Genomic DNA, 21,946 nt, shown 5'->3' on the forward strand with positions numbered 1-21,946 from the left:
AGACCTATCCTCTCCTGGGATCTCCAGTCTCTTGAGGGTTAGGTGCATCTTCTCTGACTGACACCAGACCTAGGAGTCCTCTGTTGTATATGTGCTGAGGGCCTAACCTCAGCTGGTGTATGCTGCCTGGTTGGTGATCCAGTGTCTGAGAGATCTTAGGAATCCAGGTTAATTGAGATTTCTGGGCCTCCTACAGGGTCACCCTCCTCCTTAGCTTCCTCCAGCTTGTCCCTAATTCAACCAGAGGGGTCAGCAGCTTCTGTTCATTGGTTGGGTGCACATATCTGCATCTGATTCTTTCAGCTGCTTGTTGGGTCTTTCGGAGGGCAGTTATGATAGGTCCCTTTTTGTGAGCACTCCATAGCCTCAGTAATGGTGTCAGGCCTTGGGGCCTCCCCTTCAGATGGATCCTACTTTGGGGCAGTCCCTGAACCTCTTTTTCCTCAGGCTCATCTCCATTTGTGTCCCTGCAGTTCTTTCAGACAGGAACAATTATGGGTCAGAGTTTTGACTGTATGATGGTAACCCCATCCCTCATTGATGCCCTGTCTTTCTGCTGAGGTGGGCTCTACAAGTTCCCTCTCCTCACTGTAGAGCATTTCATCTAGGGTCCCCTATTTTTGAGTCCTGAGAGCCTCCAACACGCCCAGGTCTCTGGTACATTCTAGGGGTGTCACCCCACCTCTACCTCCCAAGGTTGTCCATTTCCATTCTTTTCTGCTGGCCCTCAGGGTTTCAATCCTTTTTTCCCCTCCCAATACCTGATCATGTTCTCCTCTTCCTCCCCTGTTCTTCTTTTCCCCCTATGTCCTCCCTCCCTCACCACTGGCCCTTTGGATTGTTAACCTTTTGAGTTCTGGACAGTTTCTTTGGTAATCGTATGTATTTTTTGGCTAATATCCACTTATTAGTGAGTATATGCATGTTCTTTTTGAATCTGGAGTTATCCAGGATGATATTTTTTCAGTTCTGTTCACTTTTTTTATATTGAATTTAACAAATCTTAACAAATTTTAACCATTCATTTGTACAAATTATTTTGGTTTAAAAAATATATTTTTAAAAAGCAAAGTATCACTGGAAGACGATTCTTATTTTTGGCAAGAGGAGTCTAATAGTATCTTAAAAGTCTAGAATATTTAAATATTTTTACTACAACAAATAGTTAAATGAGGCAAAGCTAACCTGATTTAAAAAAACAGGTATAAAAGTTTTAAGGAGGAGGAAATCCTAAGTACAGAGGGAAACGTAAAACTTTTCAACATCTATACAGATGTGGTTTTAGAATTTGGTTTAAGTACGTCAGGGTTGTAAATCAGGGCATCAAAGGAAGCGTCAGTTGTTACTTGACTAGTTGTATAATAGCAAACATGACTAAGCCAACAAAAGTTGAATAATATTTAAGATGTTCTGATAGGAAAGATAAATACAATAAAGAAATTACCTGCTTAATGTGTTTGGAAACAAAATGGCTTGATCTTTGCAAGTGTAATGTTTTTGTCTAATTCAACATGGCAAAAATGTGGTTCATGTCAAAGATGGAAAAGGTCAACTATAGCATCTATCATCAACTACTTCAGAGAGTGTATAAATATGCTATTAGGTGGAAGATCTGCAAACATCTCTATGGCTGATAATTTTCTATACCTATAAAGGAGTTTAAGAAATGATCCTTAAATGAATTTTAGTAAAAATTAATATTGGATGGATAGAAGTAAGACTACTATGCATGTGATTAGAAAAGTACATTTTTAAAATCTTCCTATGCAGACAATAACATATATATGGTATACATCATACAGTTTTCTGCCTGCATGTATGCCTGCAGACCAGAAGAGGGCATCAGATCTCATTACAGACAGTTGTAAGCCACCATGTGGTTGCTGGGAATTGAATTCAAGACCTCTGGAAGAACAATCATTGCTGTTAACCACTGAGCCATCTCTCCAGGCCAATAACTTTTTAAATTTTTTATTAGATATATTTCTTTACTTACATTTCAAATGTTATCCCCCTTCCTGGTTTTCTGTCCATAAGCTCCCATTCCCTCCCCTCCCCCTCCCCCATATGGGTATTCCTGCTATACATCCCCCTTATTGCACCCCCATATTCCCCTGCACTGGGGTTCCCGATAAGAAGAAAAATATAAGAAAAGGAGAGAAAAAAAGTTAGGTAAAACAAAAAATTCAGGAGCTGGAAAGCTAGCTCTGAATAAAAGTACTTGCAGTTTAAAACATGAAAATTGAGCTCAAATATCAAACACAAAGAAAACTACCAGGCAAAGAATATGTATGTATATGAAAAATACATATATGCACGCCACACCAATTATTGAAAAAACAGGTCCTAAGTTTGAAGTAGAGTGACGAGTGGTATAATGGGAAAGTTGGAAAGTAGTAACGGGAAGGGAGAAATGGTGCAATTAAAATAAAATGTCCAAAATAAACCAAAAAGCTGCACAAAAGATTTCAGCACTTGGAAGCCAGAGAAAGGGAACCCTACTACTCCCTGACCAGCCAGCCTATCCTAATTGGGGACTCAGAGATAATTTTTGGAGACATTGTTCTTAATATCAAAAGTAAACAGGATGAAAAGCACTTGAGGAGAAACAACCCCTGAAGGTGACCTCTGGCTTTCATATATGTATGTGCACATGCATAGATTTATTCCTGTACATATGTATATGAACATGTGTGAGAACACCCATGCGTGCATGCACACACACACATACACACACACACACAAACACACAACACACCCAGCAATTAGTATGTATGGACAATTTATTCTTAGGATTCTTTTGAAAATTATATTTAATAAAATTTGAGGATAAGAATAACTATTTCCTTCTTTTATTAACACTTCCATAGCACATTTCCCTGAAACTTTCTTCTCTCTTTGAGTGAATGTAAATTAATCAAATCATTAAATATTTCATTTCAGACCATGTGTGATTCCAACAGATTTTTTTTAGTTTGTGTGTGTGTGTGTGTGTGTGTGTGTGTGTGTGTGTGTGTGAGAGAGAGAGAGAGAGAGAGAGAGAAGAGAGGAGAGAGAGATTGTAAGTACCAATGAACCCTAGAAAAAAGAGGGTCCTCAATTTTCTGGAGCAGTAATTACAGGAAGTTGTGAACTACTGGACTTGGTTGCTGGACCTTGAACCTTCGTCTTTTAGAAGACCACCAAGTATTCTTTTGCACTGAACTATTTGTCCTGCTTTAGATGCAGATATTTATAATACGATATCAGATTTATTCATATCTTAAAACAGAAATTCAAAATAGCATAAACCAAGACAAACATACAAATGACATATACCTAACAAAACTGATTATAAAATGTTTTGGTTAAGATAGTAATGGCAGATAAGAGTCAATATATTTTAGTAATGAATAAAATTCATAGAAGATATCATAGGAGTAATTTTAACTAAATGTTTGCTATCTTTTTTAATAAAGGAATTTAAAGTTTATGTTTTCATTTTAATTAATTTTAAGGTTATTTAAATGTGCTCAAATATAAATAGGATAGATTTTCATTCACGAAATATTTGGATTACCTATCAGTACCCCTGCCCACATAATTTCCTTCATCTTTAAAAGTCAACTTAATAGAATCCTGACTTTCTGAAAGTAGCAAAATTTTCACATGAATCTTGATTCATGTTCCCAATGGTCTCCTATTACAACTATAATTAACAGATATTATGCATCTGGCATGTGTAACCTGCAGATGTTAACACTTCATACTAATGATGTCAGCAATTTTCCTGTTAATTTGTATTTTACTACTGCTGTTAAATGACCTAAATATACTCAGCACTTCCATGTAAGTTTTTTAGTGCATATTAACATGTAGCAGGCAGGAATAGAAGGCTGCCTGCTGGCAATGGATGTGCAAAATAAGGAAACAAATTAACAAAGGAACATCTTCATGGGGTATCACCCAGAAGGTTATATTTACCTTAAGTTCTGCAAGATTCATGTGGTAACAGTGATTTTCTAGGAGTTATGCATATGAGAACAAATTAATATTATATGTTTTAGCAAAGCATGATTATATATTATTTAAGACGATCAGAAAATAAGTATAACAGTTAATATTTATATGTAGCCTTTACCCATGTACTCTAATTGTATTTTCTCAACAGCTTGAACAAATGCTTTAGTTATGATAGCTTTGCTAAGGTGCAATTAATTCTCGCATTTTAATATAGGAAAATTTTTACATACCATTACAGTATAGGGTCTCCAATACAAATCTGCTCGCCATTGTGAAAATGAGTGACAATTTAGCTGAGTGGGAACACAGGCAGAAGCTTTTTGTGTGTGTTTGACATGAAAATGCATTTGAATTGATAAATAACTGGTTGTATGAAATCAAGTGCAATTTCAACATCTCATATCTAAGTAGGTTTTATAACATCATGGGAACTTTCACAAAGTTTTTCAACTTTGGAGTTATTAGTTGACTGTCCTCTAGAAGTAAAACATATATATGTAAGCCCTTCCAAGAAAATTTAGTTAGATACACAGATTTGTTCTCCATAATAAAACTGAACTAACCAGGGACCACATTACAGTAGCACTTATAGCCAAAAAAATATTTGTAGATAGATATCAGTGACATGAGTTTGTTATGGGTGTCAGAGCTTATTTCAAGTCACAGAGACTGAGCGCAGGGACCCCAATGATGAAGATAGGGCAATAACTGAAGGAGCAGAAGCAGTTTGCAAGCCATAGGAAAAACAAAAATTTCAACCAACCAAACCCCACAGAGCTCCCAGGGACTAAAACACCAACCAAAGAGTACACATGGAGGGACTCATGCCTTCAGCTGTATATGTAGCAGAGGATGACCTTATCTGGAGTCAAAGGGAGGAGAGGCCCTTGGTCCTGTGGAGGTTTGGTGATCCAGCATAGGGGAATGCTAGGGCACTGAGGCAGGAGTGAGTGGGTGGCTCTGGAAACACACTCATAGAAACAGGGTGAGTGGGGGGGGGATAGGGGGCTTGTTGAGGGGAAACTGGGAAGGGGAATAATATTTGAAATGTGAAGCTTCTCTAACTTTCTGCTCTTGTAGCCATCAGGACACGCAGAACACTGCATTATAAATGTATTTGTAGTTATACTGGTGTGAACACACCCAATACACTGTCATTCCAATGACAGTTTAAGAAGATTTTACTTAATAATGATAATAAATGACTATAACAATAGCCCACATGTCTACTATTCTGTAATTTTTATTTTTAATTTGGGATGTACGCCTTCTCCATTAAAAACATTTATTGTTAAAAAAGAAAATAACCAATAAAAATGAATTAGACTAAATTTTCAACATCTATGAGAGTATGTTAAGGACATAGATTCTAAATTATGAATAGTATCTCCCCCCCCCATTTTCAGTATTCTCTCTTACCTTTCGATAAGAAATTTATTTATGGTCCCATTTAGGAAAACGTTCTGTTCAGCAAATAGTAATTTCTTCTCTGCACACATACAGAAAAATGACAATTACTTTATTGGAACTGCCTTCAGTTATGGGAGTCTATGGACTCTAACCCTTGTTTGTTTCAGTAGAAATTGATTAGTAATTTGTTTAAAAGAGGTAAATAAGACAAACATGCTATTGTTTTCTGAGGATGCAATTAAAATGTTATTACCTAGTAAGTAATAAAACTAACAGAGCTATTATTTCTTTACTTGTAGTGAGTAGCCATCTTCAAATTAGTTTAGATCCCAATACAAAGTAAACAACCAAATCTTAACATTAGTTCTAAAAATATCATTTAACTATATGACCTTGAAAGAGGGCTGCTAAACTTTCCATTTTTGTTCATAAAATGGAACTGGGGTAATAACATACACATTGCTTATAATCTCTTTGTTGATGTATATACGAATAGATGGATATAGTTATGCATGAATACATATGGAGGCATAACTGTATTGTAGCCATGGTAAGCTACATAATACAAAATGAAACATTTCTTCTTTTTTTGACATTTCCCTTTTGTCAGAGTTGATTTAGATCGAAGCCTCACTTGTGCCAGTTCTTTCTGGTTCATATATTTTATAACTATACCTAGTGTTACAAATTCTTGCCTTTTTATACCAAGACGTTCAGATCAGGAAGAAATATGTCAAACTGAAATACTTTCTCACAGTTACAATGAAGTGGTAAGGTTAAAAATATAATTCCTAGATTAATTGGGCCAGGTGGGTCAATAAAATGACTCTTGCATTATAGAGTAAGTTTTAGCAAGACAAAAGAAAAGTCTAAATTCTTCCAGCCTGGGATATTATCAGATATGTTAGGATCATGCCCTAAAAAATCGGTTATTTTCCAGCAGCCTTGAAATATAGCTCTTCGCTCTTTTAAGCTCTTGTTACAGAAGTGGTGCCAAGAGCTATGGGGAGAATAGAATTCTCAGCTTCTATGGTTTCAAAGAAAAATCCTTAAAAGTAATGGCTGTAAGCTCAAAGATATGTGAGATACATTGCTTCCAAGAAATTATAATCTTAAAGTTTTAAAAGCTTTTAAATGGACCAAAGAGAAAGCTCGGCCAACGTTTGGACTGAGCACAGGGTCCCCAATGGAGGAGTTAAAGAAAGGACTGAAGTAGCTGAGGGGCTTTGCAATCCCATAGGAAGAACAACACTATCAACCAACCAGACCCCCAGAGCTCCCAGGGACTAAACCACCATCCAAAGAGTATACATGGAGGGACCCATGGCTCCAGCTGCATATGTAGCCGAGGAAGACCTTGTTGGGCACCAGTGGGAGGAGAAGCCCTTGATCCTGGGAAAGGTTGATGCCCCAGTGTGGGGGAGTGTCAGGGCACGGAGGTGAGAGGGAGTGGGGAGAACACTCTCATCAAGGCAGGGGTTGAGGGGAATGGGATGGGGTGTTTTGGGAAGGAAAACTAGGAAGGGGGGATAATATTTGAAATGTAGATAAGGGAATGTCCAAAAGAAAAAAAAAACAAATAAACAACAGTCACCACTACTGGCTGTAATTGAACAGAATCCTTACTAAATGCTCTCAGTATCTGGACTCCATGCTATGTGGTTCTCAGGAGGAAATTAATCATTGTGATGCCAGCTTTACATTGCTGTGAAAACACTAGTCAAACCAACCTTAGAAGAGAAAAGTTTATTTTGGCTCATACTTGTAGATACTCTTAGTCTATAGAACCTCATTGGATTAAGACACATGATGACACTCCACAAGGGCACAAGGCAGAGTGAAACCACTTAAGCTTTGATTAAGTACCAAGCAGAGTAAAGCCAGCGGGCAGAGAGCGGACGAGGTCTGCTAATCTCCTTTTGGTAGAGGCAGGCCCCTGAGATTTAAACTTAGATCTCACTTCAAGGTCCTGACAACAAACTCGGGAGGTTCACTGGATCTCTTTGTCCCTCTTCATAATGTGGCCACATTGAATAAAATTCCTTTCCCTAAAGCCACCATTAATGTTTCCCTTATTTGGCTAACTGAAGATGGCCAGATCTGTGTTGGTGCACAGGTTGTGACTCCCAAATCAGAAAATAGAATTACTGAGCATCCTAACTTCAGCAGGCTATGACAGTGTGATGACAACTCCACGACAAATTTTGGAAGAGCCAGGACATTTGCCACTACAATACGTCAAGTTGCTTTGTTAAGTGGCTCTGGTACAAGGTTACACATATTACTCACTGTTTAAGAGGTTACATCCTCCAATGAGAGACTTCAAAGACTAAGCATGGAATGAAAGAACACAAGATAAGGGGTAGTATTCTTGCTATAATTTTTCAATAATTTCCTTCATTGTTTTTTGTGGTATTTCAGATGCCTATTTTTTACTAGTGCCTATAGTACATGATCTTCTCATCAAATGTATTTTTAAATGATTTCTAGAAGAGAAAAATAAAAGGTTTTAAACATGGAATAATGATTAGTCATTCAAATTGAACAAGTTTTTTTTTCTTTCTTTTATTGGATTTTTTTATTTACATTTCAAATGTTATCCCTTTTCCCGGTTTCCCCTCTGGAAACCCCCCTATCACATCTTCCCTCCCCCTGTTTCAGTGAGAGTGCTCCCCCGCCCACTTACCCACACGCTCACTCCTCCCCGCCCTGGTATTCCTCTATATTGGGGCATCTGGCCTTCACAGGACCAAGGGCCTCTCCTCTCCTTGAGCCATCCTCTGCTACTGTGACTGGAGCCATTGGTCTCAAAATGTGTACTCTTTTGTTGGTGGTTTAGTCCCTGGGGGGTCTGGTTGATTGATATTGTTGTTCTTCTTATGGGGTTGCAAACTCCTTCAGCTCCTTCAATCCTTTCTCTAATTCCTCCAATGGGGATTCCGTTCTTAGTGCAATGGTTGGCTGCAAGCATTCACCTCTGTATTTATCAAGCTCTGGCTGAGCTTCTTAGGGGACAGCTATACCAGGCTCCTGTCAGCATGCACCTCTTGACATCCTCAGCTGTGACTGGGTTTAGTGACTGTATATGGGATGGATCCCCAGGTGGGGCAGTCTCTGGATGACCTTTCCTTCAGTCTCTGCTCCACATTTTGTCTCTGTATTTCCTCCTGTGAGTATTTTGTTCCCCTTTCTAAGAAGGAAGTTGAAATTTTGGTATCAGATTTAATTTAAAAACTAAAAGCACTATATATAAACATACCACACACATAGTGTTTCAATTTTAAATTTTTCTAGTACAATTTAGCCCCATTTAATTTTAAAATTTAGTGACTACTTGCTGCTGTGAATTATCTCATCATGTTTGAATCTTTAGAATATCTGTGATTATAACCTTTAAACAATTACTTTATTTTGCAATCTCACCTTTCATCCTCTGATGATTGCCATTTTTTGAATGAAATAAGTGAGTTTTGATGATTTATTAATATAACTTTAAATTTCATTTTCTAAATTAACTTTTGTGCTTTTCTGATCTCTTTACTTGAATTCATTATTTGTCATCTATTATTCATAAGATCAATATAGCATATTATCTCAGAATTTTTATATATAAATCAGTTTTCATATAGAAACATTTTGTATGTACAAATTTTGCTACATCTTTTCTTCATGAGTTGAAGTACACTTGTTCTTTATTTAATAATTGATAAATCATAATTTTAATAATTTGTATGTGTCCATAAACTATTCAAAGCCATCATTTTTATAAGTAAATACTCAAACATGTAAGAAACTTTAGAGTCAAGGATTTAAGATTTATGTGGTAATGGAATCTCCCTCATGGTTAAAGAAAGGTGATGAGGCTAGGCATGTGTTAAGGATGTCCTAGAGAGGTTGTCATGTGAAGTTATGAATGTGGAGCCTGGATTTTGGTGGAGACCTCAAGATATTGGAGATGCTAGAACTATTGGATAATTGTCAAGAATTACCACAGACCAGGTGTTAGACCAAGGAGAGAGAGAGAGAGAGAGAGAGAGAGAGAGAGAGAGAGAGAGACAGAGAGACAGAGAGACAGAGAGACAGAGAGACAGGAGATGAGAGAGAGAGACAGAGAGAGACAGAGACAGAGAGAGACAGAGAGAAAGAAAGGTGCTTTAGTTAACAAAGCTGAAAGGAGTTAGAGATTTGGGGTGCTTTGACATCAGACATGGAGGTACAGATTTTGGAGTTTGCCCTGGTGGTTTCTGACTTTGCTTTGCTCCAGTATTTTCCTACTATGCTCCATTTACTCCCTTTTGGGAGGTAAGTATGGTGATGTATATTCTGTACCTTTATACATTAGAAATATGTGATCTGCCTTTTGATTTTTCTTTTACAAAGGATTTTGGCAAAGAGATTGCCATAAGTCTCAGAAGAGACTTTGAACTTTAGATCTTTAAACAGTTTTGAGACTGTTATAGACTGTAGAAACGTTTGATGTTGGACTGATGGCATTTCTCATTATGATATGGCTACAGGCTTATGGAGGTTTGAATGAAAATGGTTGTCATAGACTCATATATTTAATTATCAGTGAGTGGCTCTACTTGGGAGGGATTAAGAAGTGTGATCTTGTTGGAGAAAGTTTCAATAGGGCTAGACTTTTAGGTTTCAAAAATCCAAGCCATGTCCATTGTTCTCTATTGTCTTGCTGCCTGCAAATCCAGGTGTAGAACTCAGAGCTACTTCTCTAGGTCTATATCTGCCTGTGTGCTACCTTTCTTTCTGCTATAATGAAAATGAACTATCACTCTGAAACTGCAAGCCAGCCCCAATTAAATGCTTTCTAAGAGTTAGCTGCCTTGGTCATAGTGTATCTTAATAGCAATAGAACACTGACTAAGACACCATATTCCCCTCACATGATACTTAATTTTAGCTGTCTCTCCCTGCATTCTCTCTCCTATCTGCCTAGTCCCTCTCTTTTTACACTTTATCCTCCCTTTCTAGCCACCAACCCTGTATTTCTTTTCATAATAGAAATAATTCCAAGTGTGGGATTATTTTTCTCTTTGATATTCTTATGAAACAAATCACAAACTATTTCTCTTAAAAAAACTTTTATTTTTCCTTTCAGAGGGGACTCTAAATAAAATTTAATGACCATTGTTTCACTTTTTGTTTTAAGGTTTTACAGGATAGGATCTAACTTCTACATGCACTATGATTTTGATCACTATCCTAACTTCTACTGGTATGTTCTACCCTGTGTCTAACTCTTTTCAACCTTATGATCAGAAATGACTCTACAGTTTCACTAGGTTGGATTTCCTTACTTGTCTCCTATTGTATTGTGAAACTATCTTGCAGATTAGCTAATCCACTAGCTAATAACATCACTTTCTTACTGGAGCCGTTTCCTTTTGAAAATATTATAGCTGTAAATTAGGAAATATAGTATAATACATAAGTGTTTCTAACCTCTGCACTCTGGTACAGGAATCTCTGCATCACTATTTATAGTCACTATTTGAGATTTTAAGATTCCTGTTATTTAAGATAATGTCTTAGAACTTAATATTGGATCTATGTTTTTGTGTCCTTGCATTTGCTTATGCATATATGTATTTATGCATGTATATGTGTATGTAATACTACTAGTAGTGTGGGTTTGCCTATATTTGATCAGTGGTTTGCATGCCACATTTATTTTCAACATATTACACTACTTAAAATTTCCTTGAACCCTTTCTCTGGACAAAGATATGTGCTTGCTAATTGTACCACATCTGCAGTTTTCTCTATGATTATATTTTTCTCAATGAATTTGTAATTGCTTGAAGACAAAAGCATGAGTTCTATGACTTGGCATTTCAAAGAGGAAAGTGTAATAATTGTAGCCCAAATAATGCACACACTGGAAAGACAATTTTTCTCCTAACTTTCTTTCACATGTTGTTTTCCAGAATTTATAGGAAATATCATAAAAGAGAATTTCTTCACCAAATATAAACAAGAAATTCAAGCACCTGCAGGATATACTTATAGTATAAATATAAGTGTATGTATTTGATATATGTACACAAATGTTTCTTTGCTTACTTGACAGTAATCTCCAAAAATTTACCATAAACTGTCATATTAATATGCTCTTGTTAAGCATGAATTCTGCCCTGCATGTGACCAGGCAGTGAAGTAAAAACTCCACCAATTAATTGGTGAATTTTATAAATAAGCTCAGCCAAGTGGCTAATTTATATCAGCGTTTCTGCTATTACTTTGAAAGCAATGCTCACTTCAACTTCCCACTTGTAGAGAGAAGTCATAGAAGAAGAAAAGAGTGCTTCTTGTTAGAATAATAGGGCAAGTACTCATCTAAATGAAATACTTTCTAGAGTACATACTTTTATACTGCTTATAATAAAATCTTAGTGACAGAGTGACAGCGTAGTTGGTTAGAAACTACTCTATTGCTGTTCTACAACCAGGTATTATGAAACAAAAACTAAGATCAGGAAATGTGTAATTACCAATATATAAATCAAACTGTATATATTTCCCAAAGTTAACAAATTAATCCAAACTAACCACAGCTCTCTTAGAAATATAAAATACCATGTACTAGTTAACTCTGTACCTTCCCCATTAAACTTAGTTCATAAAATCTAAAACATTTTTATGTCTTTCATCCTATGAAATGATCACAAATATTAAAGTACTGTTTCCCACGTTATCTACGTGTTTCTACAAGCATTTATTTATCATGTAAAACGCTTTCATCAAGTCTTTCCATGTTTTAAGATTCATGTCCTACAAAGTGTGTTGTCAGGAGCCACACTTTGTATCTTTTTCCTCATGTGCTTTCAGAGTACAAGGCAGAATGTTTAATAATATTGGTCCTAAAGAACACTTGAAAGCAGTTTTACTGTTGTTGTATGGTTTGGTTGTTCATTTGTTATGGCTACATTTCATAAATATTAATACACAGTTAAGAAAAGGAAAGAGCAAAAATAATCCACTGGTAATCATTGAAAACAGGTGTGGGGGTGGGTGGGGAGCTGTTGCATGAGAGAATAGACAAAGGAAATATCAACCACCATATGAATCCCTCACTCCTTTATTTTAAAATTCTTCTGATTTGAAGTTTTAAAAAGCCTCCTCTGCCTCCACAACTAATTCTTTCTTTTGTCAAGAAAGTTTCTATATGCTTTTACTTTTACTTCAGAAATAGTCAGACAATGCATTGTTTCCTCCAACTTCTTTTTTTTTTTTTCTTTTCTTTTTTCGGAGCTGAGGACCGAACCCAGGGCCTTGCACCTGCTAGGCAAGCGCTCTACCACTGAGCTAAATCCCCAGCCCCTCCTCCAACTTCTTAAAGGAATAATACTTTTGGCACTGGTTTGGTCACTATGTAATAAACTAAAATAATAGACAATGGATATCTGAGTAAGATGTCAAGTCCTTTTGCCATTTGCCAGTAAATAATATAGCTGGTCCCCATGAGAGATTTATATTGGTATAAGTTTTTCTTAAGCATATTATTTATTTGTTTCTTTATTTTTATTTTATTTTTGAGATTTTAACATAAATATATCACTTCTACCTCTCCTTCCTGATTATCCATACTAAGTTCCAGGGTGTCTATGCCAAATTGCATCTTCACCAGCAATGAATAAGGATTCTCTATTTCCCAAATGTCGTAAACATTTGTGAGCTTTTCTGGCTGGGGTGAGATGAACTCTCAAAATTGTTTTAATTTGCATTTTTTATTGCTAAGGGTGATGAATATTTTTGTTTCATTTCTTGGCAATTATTTTTATTTCTTTTATTGGGAACTCTGTTTAGATCCCTAGCTAATATTGAAAGTCAGTTATCTCCTTGACTGTTTGCTTTTGAGTTCTTTGTATACTCTGGATATTATATCTCTGACTGATGTATAGCTGAGAAGATTCTCGCCAATTCTGTGGACTTCTTTTTCACTTAACAGTTTCCTTACCTGTACATAGGCATCACTGAAGAGGCACAGAAAGATTCTAATAACCAGAATACCAGGAAATCTGTTGTGAAATAGTGTCTCCTAGAAATGGCTGCAAAATCAAGATCAAAATATTGGCAACATCAATAGACATGTTATGTGGAAGGAAGAAAAATTCATGGGGCTCCAACCATAGACAAAGAATCATAGGAAAACTAGTCACTACTAGAATAGGGGTATGAGCCTCTCCTAATGATAAGATCCCCCAAACCGTTTTCTAATATGAAATGGAAGACTCTGAAATCATATACACATAAACAACAAAGTGGACTCGGCAGTTCTATTGATATCTTTGTGCAAACCTATGCATATGGGTCCATGGCATGTAGCACTAAGAATCAAAGAAAAAAGACGATAAGTTTGAGAGAAGGCATATGAACATGGTAGAGAAACATGCTTATTTGAGTAAGGGCAATTCTGGATTAATATTAATATTTTGGGCATGGATGGGTGGCCTCATCTCTCAACCAGGGTTGGTGCTTATCCTCTTTATATGGTCTCTACAAACTCTATCTCCCCTTTGTTGGGTATTTTGGCTTATGTCATTCCTGTTGGATCCTGGGAGCCTCTTGCTTTCCTGGCATCAGGGACTTTTCAGTGGCTATCCCCAGTTCTCCAGCCCCCACAGCTACACATCTTCATTCAAATTCCTGACGCTGTGTATTTTCCCCCAGTCTCCTCCTACACATGATTTCCCCCCCTTTTCCCTTTACCTCCTGGCTCTCTCCCAGATCCCTCCCTCCCTCTACCTCCCACGATTATTTTCTTCCCCTTTCTGAGTACGACTAAAGCATCTGCACTTTAGTTTTCCTTCTTCTTGGGTTTCATATGGTCATTGAATTGTATTGTGGGTATTCTGAGCTTTCGTTGTGGCTAACCAAAGCCAAACAAAGAATTCAACATCCTCAGTAATAATGGAAATGCAAATCAAAATGACCCTGAGATTCCACCACACACCAATCAGAATGGCTGAGATAAAAATACCCAGGTGACAGCCGATGCTGGTGGAGATGCCGAGAAAGAGGAACACTCCTCCATTGTTGGTGGGATTGGAAACTGGCACAACCACTCTGGAAATCAGTCTGGAGGTTCCTCAGAAAATTGGCCATTGCACTACCTGAGGACCCAGCTGTACCACTCCTTGGTATATACCCACAGATGCTCCAACATATAACAAGGCCACATGCTCCAATATGTTCATCGCAGCCTTATTTATAATAGCCAGAAGCTGGAAAGAACACAGATCTCCCTGGAATGGATATAGAAAATGTGGTACATTTACACAATGGAGTACTACTCAGCTATTAAAAACAATGACTTCATGAAATTCATAGGCAAATAGATGGAACTAGAAAATATCATACTAAGTAAAGTAACCTAGTCACTGTTAAGTAGATTTTAAATATTTTTGAGATTATGATATAACATATCATTTTCTCTTACCTTTTCTTATTTCAAAACAATCCATGTTTACCTTCTTGATTTATTTAAAATTCAAGGCATCTCTTTATTTATAATATAAAGTGTTTAGTCTGTTTAATGTTACTTGTATGGTTAGAAGAAAACAATTATATGGTAAAGTTTATCACTTTTCTAAGTTTATTGCTTAAATGTTTCATGAGTGATGAATATGAGTATCACTGCCTCCTCCTAACTCTTGTGCTCTTTAAAATTTATCTTCTACTGTTGTCCTTTGTGTTTTCCTGAAACTTTTCACATTTTCCAACCTTATTTGTCTGTCAAATAGCATCTCCTACTTCTTGGAACATCATTGGCCCCTTACTCAGACCTGCAATGCTCCATATTACTAAGTTTATCTTCCTAGTCCTTTCCTTCCATTCCTTTTGCCCTGTCTCTAAAGGAAATACTTTTAATGTGTGCTTACTGCCTTTTCTACTGCAGTTATTATGTGCCAACCTTCATTAGTTCACTGATTATCTCAAACCACATAACACAGCATATACTGTGATTCTGTTAGAACTTTAAAAACAGTGTAAAGAAAAAATAAAAACACTCCCATTGTTACACTCCCATATAATAGCTTCTGTTAAACCAATTTTCCTTAGTCAAATTAACAGAAAGTAAGGATTGCTTCTATTCCTTGAAATTCTGTTGAGCACATGTCTTCAAAAAATCTGTTTATTGTGCTAGATGGAAGAATGAATAAGTGAATGCCATAATTAAAAGATCACCTTTTCTCACTTTAGCAGACTAAGTCTAAAATATGGTTTTATCATTTACATGTCTTGATCATCACAAGTGATTTTCACGAGGACTATCCATCCTCTTTTCTATAAAGTGAGAATAAAACTATTAATGAATTCATATGGTTGCTGCCTGTGATATTATACTGTGGATATAATACAGCATTTGAAAAGTCATACACATGGATCTTAAAGAAAACAGAGTGTTGAGAGTTGCAGTGTCTAATGCATTTATGGGGTCAGAGATTCAGCAAACGCAAGGACCATTAACTGACCTTTTGAAAAACACAGAATTAACAAATGTCCAACGCGCTACTTCTAGCCGGCAAGAAGCACGCGGACACCGAAATTCTAACTATAGACAACAACTTTATTTCTCTCTTCTGTCTGGTGGAAGCCCCGTGCACCGGCCAGGTGCCTCTATTTATCCCCCGTGTACGCACCCACACCTGATTGGTTGCTTACTCATGACCTCATCAGGCACGCCGCCGGAAATGGGCAAAAGACCTGGCATGAAGGCACTCTTGCACATGCGACACAGCCAATCTCCGATAGGGGAGCCGGGTTCTTGTGTAAAGGCTAGCGCCATCTTGACTGACCTGGCCTTCCACGTGGGGGCGAGTGGAAGCCAAGCGCCATCTAGTGGTGGCCCGAATGTTATTGTGCCCTTTACATCTCCCCCCTTTTACTTTTTATTAATAAATAGCGTAAATTATTGTCTAGGCTGGTCTAGGTCCCCGCAGTTACGTCCATCTGCTGTGGCCCCTGTCTTAGGTCGATCCTCTATGTCACAGCCTTATCCGTCGAAGGGTAACCTTATCGCCACCAGGCCCCGTGTCTTAGATCGGTCTGTGCATGAGGAAAGTTGCCCGTCCCTGGGTACCACAGTGCTGTGTGACAGTAACTGAATAATGACCTAGGGCGAACTCTAAAAAGAGGCCAGCCAGAAGGTGAGTTAGTGGGGAGGTCATGATCACCCTATCGCGTGCAATGAGGGAACCTCAGCGATGTAGAAGGGCTGATCAAAGGAATCTTGAGTCTCTCTCTCCCCAGTGTAAGTGGGCCCACAGGCCCATGGGGGTGCAAGAGCAGAGAACTCAGATACCAACTAATTTTTGAAGATAGATAACCAAATTTTAGGGGAGGCCCCTTGTTCAAAATGGCTGTAAGTGCTTGAGTGAAAACGGCCTTGTCACGTTTTTTGTTGAGGTCTGAGTTTGCAAACCAACCATAGCATGAATACTAATTCACAGCATAGGGCTGCACCAAACAGAGCCACCCCCACCCATTCCTAGAAGTACTAGGAATCCAAATCCAAAGAGGTAGTGTGAGGACTAGAGGTAGTTTCTGAGGGATCCATCCGCGAGTCACTTCTAGGCGTCAGGATTCTCCGTGTCAGTCGTTCCGGTAGCCAGAATGGATTGTCTTCTTCCTGTGGGAAAACACAAACCGCTCCCCTGGATCTTATTAAAATAGGATCCGGGCCTTTCCATAGACCAGTCAAAACATCTTTCCATTTTACCATCTCTTTTGGTCTATCAGGTTCTGAATAGTGACGTTCGGCCGCAGTATGGCCTTGGGCGTCAAGATTTAAAAAATTAAGGGTGAAGAGTGCTATGGAAACAGCTACTCTTGGTACTGAGGGTAGAGTCTCCTCGACTCCCCCTTTTTGTTTAATTAAATAGGATTTGAGAGTGCGATGGGCACGCTCTACAATGTCCTGTCCCTGAGGATTATACGGGAGACCAGTCAGATGAGTCACCTCCATCTGGTGGCAGAACTGTTGAAATTTTTGAGAAGTATAAGCTGGTCCATTGTCTGTCTTAAGGAGTTTGGGTTTACCCCAAGCGCTCCACGCCTCGAGGCAATGTTGAATTGCATGTGAGGCCTTTTCTCCTGTTAGAGGTGTAGCAAACATAATGCCAGAGCATGTATCAATAGAAACATGCAAATATTGAAGTTTTCCAAAAGAAGGGATATGAGTGACATCCATTTGTCAAACCTGTAGCGGTCGGATTCCTCGTGGGTTAACTCCCACATGTGGTACAGGCAGGAATTGACAACAATTTTGACATTGGGTAACTATCTCCCTAGCTTCTTTTCTAGTCAAAGCAAATCGGCGGCGTAAAGTTTTACCGTTATATGAAATCGTCTGTGAAATTTTTTTGCTACGTCTACTTGAGGGGACAAGACAACTGTAATCACTCTTGTAGCTTTGTCCGCTAGGTCATTTCCGCGAGACATTGGCCCAGGAAGGCCCGAGTGAGCTCTAATATGTGTTATGAATACAGGGGATCTCCTGTTGAGAAGGGTAGATTGAATTTGTTGAAAAATCTGAGCAAGTTTGCTGGAAGGCCTGATTAATCCAGCCACCTCAAGAACCTTAACTGCATTAACCACATAAGAGGAATCTGACACAATGTTAAGCGGGCCTGGGAAGGTCTCGAGGACCTCTAGCACCACTAAACATTCTACAACTTGAGGTGAGGTTTCATTATACTGTTTAGATACTACCTTATTATTGACCACATAAGCACCTATACCAGTTTTTGACCCATCTGTATACACTACAACCCCATCAACAAGTGGTTTCTGAGACATTATGTGTGGAAACACAATGGCTTGGCTTAAAGCAAACTGTAGGATCGGGTGTTTTGGATAATGATTATCAATCTGTCCAGCAAAGGAAGTAACTAACACTGCCCAAGCATTTGAGGTAGCAGCTAATGTTTGAACCTGGATGGCTGTATATGGTACTATCAAAGTTTTGGGTTCTTTCCCAAAATGAGTAATAGCTGCCTTTAACCCTCGGAGTGCAAGCTGAGCAACCGCATCGGGATACCAGTCAATAATCTTAGCAGGAGATGCATTGGGATGGACCCATAATAAAGGCCCATCCTGCCACAAAACAGCTGTTGGCAATAGCATAGTTTTGAAAACACACAAATCAAAAGGCTTGGTCTCATCAATGCGCTGCAATTGAGCATCCTGTAAGGCTTTTTCTACAACTTGTAAGGCCTGGTTTGCGGCTGGCGTCAATGCTCTCGGAGAGGAGATATGAGAGTCCCCCTCCAAAATATCAAATAAAGGTTTCAACTCAGCAGAGGAAACCTTTAAAAATGGTCTCAGCCAATTTATATCTCCCAATAATTTTTGGAAATCATTTAAGGTACGTAAATGATCTCTACGAATCTCTAATTTCTGGGGAACTATTTTTTCAGGATAAATGACCGTTCCCAGAAATGAGCCAATTTCTGTAATTTGAACCTTTTCTGTAGCGACTTGTAGTCCCCATTGTCCCAATGTTTTGATTAATATGGGATATGAGGTCTGTAAGGTGGTTAAATCTTTGTCACATGCCAGAATGTCATCCATATAATGAGCCAGCAACAAGGAAGGAAATTGCTTCCTTATAGGTTCAAGAGCTCGTTGCACATATAGTTGGCAAATAGTGGGGCTATTGGCCATGCCTTGAGGCAGGACCCTCCACTGAAATCTCTTATCAGGTTCAAGATGATTAATAGCTGGTATAGTAAATGCAAACCTCTGTCTGTCTTGTGGACACAAGGGGATGGAAAAGAAACAATCCTTAATGTCTATAATTATTATCTTCCATTGCTTAGGTAAAGCAGAGAGTAAGGGTAGGCCTCGTTGGATCGGGCCAAATAAACGCATCTGTGCATTAATGGCTCTCAAATCATGGAGAAGTCTCCATTTTCTTGATTTTTCTTTATCACAAAATAGGAGTATTCCATGGTGAGGTAGACGGTTCTAAATGACCAAGCTGTAATTGTTCATTAACCAATTTAGTGGCAGCTTCTAATTTTTTCAGAGGATAGATGCAAGTGAGGAACCCATATCACTTCCTCTGTCAGCAAGGGTATGGGCATAGATCCCTCAATGTCACTTAGGAAAATCCCAGGTCCTGCCTTTCTATATTACCTTCTTGTGGAGCCGGTTCTAATTTTCCTTGTTCCCTTTTTCCTAATTCCTTCCTAATCTCGACAGCTTGTCGAGAGTACTCGTTGGTCAATGTCAGACCTAGACCCTGTAAGACATCCCTCCCCCAAAGGTTAACAGGAAGAGGGAGGACATAAGGAATAAACTTTCCTGATTGGCCTTCTGGAGCATGCCAAATCAAGGAGCGTGAGCTGATAGTGGGGCTGGCCTCATACCCTAGTCCTTGTAAGGAATGGGATGATTGAGTGACAGGCCATACCTTAGGCCACCACTTGGAGGAGATAATGCTCTTATCAGCCCTGTATCTAGAATTCCTTAAAATTTTCCCTTCTACATTCAACTCTAAAGAGGGTCTGGAATTGAGGTCCATTATTAAATAAGCAGAATCAGTCCGGAAGAGCCAAACCAGCGGTTCCTCTAGGGACCCCGGAAGAAGGAAAATGATCATGTAAGCTTGGAAGAATAATCAACTGAGCAATCCTATCACCTGGGGAAATGGAAAAAACACCTTGAGGGCACGAACAGAGAACTTGAAGTTCTCCCGTGTAATCTTGATCTATTATTCCAGGGTGAACAATTAGTCCCTTTAAAGTTAAGGAGGACCGTCCCATAATAAGGCCAACACTTCCCACCGGTAGGGGGCCTTTGTAGTCAGTGGGGACGGGTTGTACACCCATCAGTGGCATTAATATGAATTGGGTGGTAGAACAGAGGTCCACTCCTGCTGAGCCTCTAGTGGCTCTGCGAATCGTGGAGTCCGTCTGTTGTAAGCTGGAGTCCCATATGTTTTGGGGCCCTGAGACCTGGGGCCCAGATACCCGTTTTTTGGAATATTTTCACCCTCTTCCGTCTGGGGAGGCCTGGGCTGAATAAGCTTGTCTCTGATATCTTTAACTGAGCGACATTCACTAGCCCAATGATAGCCTTTCCCACACCTAGTACACAGTCCTGGTGCTCTCTTCCTAGCGAGGGCTTGACACTCCTTTTTCAAATGTCCTGGTTTGCCACAGTTATAGCAGACCTTGCTGATCACCAGTGCATGAGCGTTTTTGGCTCTGTAGGATAGCAGCCTTGAGGGCCCGGCATTAGTAAGCGGGCCTCCAAGTTCTCGGCAAACTCTCAGCCAATCCTGTAATCCCTTGCCCTTCCTAGGCGTAATAGCTGCTCTGCACTCCTGTGTGGCTTGTTCATAAACCAACTGTTCTACTAAAGGCATTGTCTGTTCAGGGTCTCCAAAGATCCTGTCTGTTGCCTCCATCATCCTAGCCACAAAGTCTGAGAATGGTTCCTGGGGGGCTTGTATGATTCTCGTTAAGTGTCCCCCGGACTCTCCCTTCTTGGAAAGTGCCTTCCATGCCTTAACGGCGGCAGCGGAAATTTGAGCGTATGCTCCCCAGTCATAGTTAGTTTGATTATTGGCATATTGCCCTTGTCCTGTTAACAGATCAAGCGTCCAGTCTCTCTGATTGCCTTCAGCAATGGCATTGACTTTGGCCTGTGCCTGAGAGGCATCATACCATAAGGCTTTCCATTCCATATATTGTCCCATATTGGGAAGCGTAGCCTTTACTGTTGTCTGCCAGTCTCCTGGAGTCATGGCCAGAGTAGCAAGCCTTTTCGACTTGAGCAGTAGTAAAATTGGCACTAACTCCATAGTTCTTTACGGACCACCGGCAAGTTCTTTAATTTGAACATATTCTATTGGCGTGAACGCGGCCTCCATCGGCGACCTCAAACACGGAAATGCCAGCTGTATCTTTTTCTGTTCCTCTTTAGTGAGGAAGGAATCTGAGGGAATCTCTCCATACAAGATGGAGAGGCGCTGGGACTTATAGGCTGGGAAACCGCATGGTTTCCGCCTTCCACTTCCTTTTTGCTTACCCAAGCTGTTAGCTCGTTGTTCATCTGGGTAGCATCTTTCTTTTTCACAGCTGTCTTATGTTCTAAATCCTCTCTCTGCTTTCTGTCCCTGAGCTATCAAGCTCTGAAGTCTTTGAATCCTTTACCGGATAAAGACTTCCACTTTTCAAGATTTCTTCTCCCTTCTGTTTTAACTCACCCGGGGCGTTTTTTCCCCACTCTCTCTCTCCCTCGGTTCTAAGGTCCTCGAGAGGGTCTCTTTTCTTAAGTGCACTTTTTCCCTTTAAACTCTTTGAATCGTTCTCTAACTCTGTTTCTGAAGCACTGTCTCGCCCCACCCCCAACGCTCTCCGCTTTGCTGTTAAACGCCGTTTGGCCGTAACTAGAAACTCAAGAGTCAATAGAAACCACCCGAGGGCTGCCAAAGCAACCACAACGGCACCTGCCGCGTCCGGCAAGGGGCTGAGTCGGAGCAGGTCAAGGCTAAACATGTTCT

General features: G+C 39.2%; 1 pseudogene; it reads right to left on the bottom strand.

The window, feature by feature from the left end:
• Positions 1-20,675: 20,675 nt before the first annotated feature.
• Positions 20,676-21,313, bottom strand: LOC116888199 (annotated as a pseudogene).
• Between the last annotated feature and the right edge of the window lie 633 nt (positions 21,314-21,946).

This window comes from Rattus rattus, chromosome X (assembly GCF_011064425.1).
Source record: "Rattus rattus isolate New Zealand chromosome X, Rrattus_CSIRO_v1, whole genome shotgun sequence".
Classification (NCBI taxonomy): domain Eukaryota; kingdom Metazoa; phylum Chordata; class Mammalia; order Rodentia; family Muridae; genus Rattus; species Rattus rattus.